Here is a 6000-nt window from a genome sequence, read left to right as displayed (position 1 = left end):
TCCATCCCACCGCTGAGTAAAGGCACCCATACATTATCCTTATCCTATATCCATCCCACCGCTGAGTAAAGGCACCCATACATTATCCTTATCCTATATCCATCCCACCGCTCATTAAAGGCCCCCATACATTATCCTTATCCTATATCCATCACACCGCTGAGTAAAGGCCCCCATACAGTAGTTCAACTTGCCTAAGGACAAGTCGGATTTGATTGAACTGGCAGTTCCTCGGGAGGGGTCACACTCGATTCGGCACTTCATGCGCCAAGTTTTGCATGTGTTTAATTGCTCCCTCCCGGGGAGCTGCAGGCGGAGGCAGTGCCAGATTAAGCCTTCGGGGGGCCCAGGGCACTTTAGACAGGGGGGCCCCCTTGCACTTGTCATTTATGGCCGCAAACTGCATGGGGGAATATTACACTGTCAATACACAGAGTAAAGGCAGTATAAACTTGGTCAATGGGTAACTTCAGGGTATATATATATATATATATATATATATATATATACATATACATACATACATACATACATACCACATGAAAAGCCTGTGTTTGTCCCTCTGCACCTTACTCTGTAGGAAACCTCACAGTCCCAGTGCTGCCTCTAATTAAAAACCCTCCCATGACTAGGCTGCTGCTGCTGTTATCCATGGGCCTGAGAAGCATGTAATGAGCTCCACCAATCAGAGCTCAGCACAAACGTCTCAGCCTCTGCCCTCTGGTGCAAAGTGTCATGGGACTTAGTCAACTCCCAGTAATGCACTGCACACTTGGCTCCTAATGCTCAGCACCATTAATCATTGTCACATTGGCCCTTATTCTGATCGGTGCGGACTTTTCCGCATTCTTTCGGATGGCGTTTTTTAGCCGTCTGCGCATGCGTGGCGATCGCTAGGCGCATGTGCCACGCATGGTCTCCGTACTTGTCCTCACTAATCCCGTACAGAAATGTGCACCGCATACATTCGGGCAATAGGGGTGTGTTATGGGCGTCATGCGGAATGACACAGGGGCGTAGTTTCAAAGTGGGCTAAACTGGGCGGAAACATGGGCGGACACGGGGGAGTACACATATTTTGGTAGGCGTGCATTCGGACAGCACGCCGAATGCACGCGAACAAAAAGGGAAGAAATGTGCGGTGTCCAAAAGGTTACTCTTGCTTTGCGGACACCACTCGGTCATGCGCTAGGCAATCGGAACGCCTAATCAGGACGGACGCACCTCAACCAATGTCACCTGAACCCAATACAATCACATACTTTACCCATTACTTGTTAATTACACGCTTCTCACTGCTACAATTGGAAGCATTGCAGCTTAAAGGGAACATTACATGCTGCACTTGTCACACACTTTTACACTGCAAATAATGCACACAAATTAATAATATTAATACTAATACACATGCCACTTCTGCATGTATAAATTAATACAGACATTTGTGGGGCCAAAATAACATTTATTAAACAATACTCCGCATCGGGGCGTACGGACAGCTTTCCGTACGTTCTGACGCGGTAAGACCGTGCTTGTGCGGGAAGACCGTGCAAGAATCTGTACGTTTCCCCCGCACACGCACGGTTTGTATGTCGTCCGTACACACGCCCTGTTCTTAAAGAGTGACTCCGTCCGAATGCGGAGGACACGTGGGCATTTCTACGGACGATGGCCGCACGCTGCCGCACAGCGATGCGTGCGGCCCGCACCGAAAGAATTCGGGAATATCCGCACCGATCAGAATAAGGGCCATTGGCAGATAGGTGAAGCTGCAGCACTAACCCACTCTCATGCACAAAACCTTTAGCTAAAAAAAAAAATATATATATTTTTTTAAAATACATGCCAACCACAGGGGGCCCCTAGCTAGAGGGGGGTCCAGGGGCACTGACCCCTTGTGCCCCCATTATAATCCGGCCCTGGCGCGGAGGGAGCAGGGGAAGCCACTGATTAACTGAGAGGGGTCTCAGCCAATCAGTGGCTGCCCATTCATTTGTCTGTTTTTTTTTTTTTTTAAATGTGCCCGTTCCCCTGCCCGGCTCCCTGGTCCCTTCTTTGGCCCCCCTGCCCGGCTCTCTGGTCAAGATTTAGCAAATCTTATGTGCAGCTCATCCGACCTCCTGACTCCGATCCGATGTGCACGGGACCGTGCATCGGGTGGGAAGTGAGGTCTACACGTGCGATTTGTCCCGATTCATATGAATCTGGTGAAATTGGGCCCAAATCGCATTGTGTATGGAGGCCTTAAGTCTCTAATGATGTAAAAATCATTAGATGGTGACCATGTTACAATGGGTTTCGGGCTTATTTGCACGGCTGAGGAAGGGTGTAACTGTACACAGCCAATCGCACAGCGAGCACCTTCATTCGCAAAGTGCGGAGCTGGGAAATCTGACAGCATCACATCCCCAATAGAAAACTATGGAGGCTGTGACTGTGACAATATAAATATCAGTTTGATCACAGTTCACCCAATTGTAACTCTCTCTGCCGTTACATCTTACCTCTTACTACTATTACTACATACAGTATATATATATATATATATATGTGTGTATGTCATGTATACCGTATACACATATATATATGTAACAGCTATAGGCTTATGGGCACAGGTCCAGTTGGTTTAGGGTACAAGAGGAAGATGCAGCAAGAGATGGGGCATCATCCTGCTGACAGTCACTCCTATAAATATTTAGGTTCCCCGGTCTGTGAGCTGCTCAGTACTGGAGGGTTAAGTGCAAACTGCAGTCAGCTGCAAGATTTAACCATCTGAGTGCTGGAGGATACTGCCCCATGCCCGGGGATGGTAGGTACTGCAATAGCCTGGTGTGTGCCCATCACACTGGCACTGAGCATGGTACAGCAGGGAGGGTAGCGGTAACCCCTGAGGTACCTGTGCTGCAGCCTGGTGAGTGCCCATCACACTGGCACTGTGCATGCATGGTACAGCTGGGAGGGGAGCAGTAACCCCTGAGGTGCCTGTGCTGCAGCCTGGTGTGTGCCCATCACACTGGCACTGTGCATGCATGGTACAGCAGGGAGGGGAGCAGTAACCCATTAGGTACCTTTGCTGCAGCCTGGTGTGTGCCCATCACACTGGCACTGTGCATGCATGGTACAGCTGGGAGGGGAGCAGTAACCCATTAGGTACCTTTGCTGCAGCCTGGTGTGTGCCCATCACACTGGCACTGTGCATGCATGGTACAGCTGGGAGGGGAGCAGTAACCCCTGAGGTGCCTGTGCTGCAGCCTGGTGTGTGCCCATCACACTGGCACTGTGCATGCATGGTACAGCTGGGAGGGGAGCAGTTACCCCTGAGGTGCCGGTGCTGCAACCTGGTGTGTGCCCATCACACTGGCACTGTGCATGCATGGTACAGCTGGGATGGGAGCAGTAACCCCTGAGGTGCCTGTGCTGCAGCCTGGTGAGTGCCCATCACACTGGCACTGTGCATGCATGGTACAGCTGGGAGGGGAGCAGTAACCCATTAGGTACCTTTGCTGCAGCCTGGTGTGTGCCCATCACACTGGCACTGTGCATGCATGGTACAGCTGGGAGGGGAGCAGTAACCCCTGAGGTGCATGTGCTGCAGCCTGGTGTGTGCCCATCACACTGGCACTGAGCATGGTACAGCTGGGAGGGGAGCAGTAACCCCTAAGGAACCTGTGCTGCAGCCTGGTGTGTGCCCATCACACTGGCACTGTGCATGGTACAGCTGGGAGGGGAGCAGTAACCCCTGAGGTGCCTGTGCTGCAGCCTGGTGTGTGCCCATCACACTGGCACTGAGCATGGTACAGCTGGGAGGGGAGCAGTAACCCCTGAGGTGCCTGTGCTGCAGCCTGGTGTGTGCCCATCACACTGGCACTGAGCATGGTACAGCTGGGAGGGGAGCAGTAACCCCTTAGGTACCTGTGCTGCAGCCTGGTGTGTGCCCATCACACTGGCACTGAGCATGGTACAGCAGGGAGGGGAGCAGTAACCCATGAGGTACCTGTGCTGCAGCCTGGTGTGTGCCCATCACACTGGCACTGAGCATGGTACAGATGGGAGGGGAGCAGTAACCCCTGAGGTGCCTGTGCTGCAGCCTGGTGTGTGCCCATCACACTGGCACTGAGCATGGTACAGCTGGGAGGGGAGCAGTAACCCCTGAGATGCCTGTGCTGCAGCCTGGTGAGTGCCCATCACACTGGCACTGTGCATGCATGGTACAGCAGGGAGGGGAGCAGTAACCCATGAGGTACCTGTGCTGCAGCCTGGTGTGTGCCCATCACACTGGCACTGAGCATGGTACAGCTGGGAGGGGAGCAGTAACCCCTGAAGTGCCTGTGCTGCAGCCTGGTGTGCGCCCATCACACTGGCACTGAGCATGGTACAGCTGGGAGGGGAGCAGTAACCCATTAGGTACCTGTGCTGCAGCCTGGTGTGTGCCCATCACACTGGCACTGTGCATGGTACAGCTGGGAGGGGAGCAGTAACCCCTGAGGTGCCTGTGCTGCAGCCTGGTGTGTGCCCATCACACTGGCACTGTGCATGCATGGTACAGCTGGGAGGGGAGCAGTTACCCCTGAGGTGCCGGTGCTGCAACCTGGTGTGTGCCCATCACACTGGCACTGTGCATGCATGGTACAGCTGGGATGGGAGCAGTAACCCCTGAGGTGCCGGTGCTGCAGCCTGGTGTGTGCCCATCACACTGGCACTGAGCATGGTACAGCTGGGAGGGAAGCAGTAACCCCTGAGGTGCATGTGCTGCAGCCTGGTGTGTGCCCATCACACTGGCACTGAGCATGGTACAGCTGGGAGGGGAGCAGTAACCCCTAAGGAACCTGTGCTGCAGCCTGGTGTGTGCCCATCACACTGGCACTGTGCATGGTACAGCTGGGAGGGGAGCAGTAACCCCTGAGGTGCCTGTGCTGCAGCCTGGTGTGTGCCCATCACACTGGCACTGAGCATGGTACAGCTGGGAGGGGAGCAGTAACCCCTGAGGTGCCTGTGCTGCAGCCTGGTGTGTGCCCATCACACTGGCACTGAGCATGGTACAGCTGGGAGGGGAGCAGTAACCCCTTAGGTACCTGTGCTGCAGCCTGGTGTGTGCCCATCACACTGGCACTGAGCATGGTACAGCAGGGAGGGGAGCAGTAACCCATGAGGTACCTGTGCTGCAGCCTGGTGTGTGCCCATCACACTGGCACTGAGCATGGTTCAGATGGGAGGGGAGCAGTAACCCCTGAGGTGCTTGTGCTGCAGCCTGGTGTGTGCCCATCACACTGGCACTGAGCATGGTACAGCTGGGAGGGGAGCAGTAACCCCTGAGATGCCTGTGCTGCAGCCTGGTGAGTGCCCATCACACTGGCACTGTGCATGCATGGTACAGCAGGGAGGGAAGCAGTAACCCCTGAGGTGCCTGTGCTGCAGCCTGGTGTGTGCCCATCACACTGGCACTGTGCATGCATGGTACAGCAGGGAGGGAAGCAGTAACCCCTGAGGTGCCTGTGCTGCAGCCTGGTGTGTGCCCATCACACTGGCACTGAGCATGGTACAGCTGGGAGGGGAGCAGTAACCCCTGAGGTGCCTGTGCTGCAGCCTGGTGTGTGCCCATCACACTGGCACTGAGCATGGTACAGCTGGGAGGGGAGCAGTAACCCCTGAGGTGCCTGTGCTGCAGAATGGTGTGTGTCCATCACACTGGCACTGAGCATGGTACAGCAGGGAGGGGAGCAGTAACCCCTGAGGTGCCTGTGCTGCAGCCTGGTGTGTGCCCATCACACTGGCACTGATCATGGTACAGCAGGGAGGGAAGCAGTAACCCCTGAGGTGCCTGTGCTGCAGCCTGGTGTGTGCCCATCACACTGGCACTGAGCATGGTACAGCAGGGAAGGAAGCAGTGACCACTGAGGTGCCTGTGCTGCAGCCTGGTGTGTGCCCTTCACACTGGCACTGTGCATGGTACAGCTGGGAGGGGAGCAGTAACCCCTGAGATGCCTGTGCTGCAGCCTGGTG

Source organism: Crinia signifera, chromosome 11 (genome assembly GCF_055691185.1).
Source record: "Crinia signifera chromosome 11, ASM5569118v1, whole genome shotgun sequence".
In the NCBI taxonomy this organism is placed as follows: Eukaryota; Metazoa; Chordata; class Amphibia; order Anura; family Myobatrachidae; genus Crinia; species Crinia signifera.
This window is presented reverse-complemented; position numbering follows the sequence as displayed.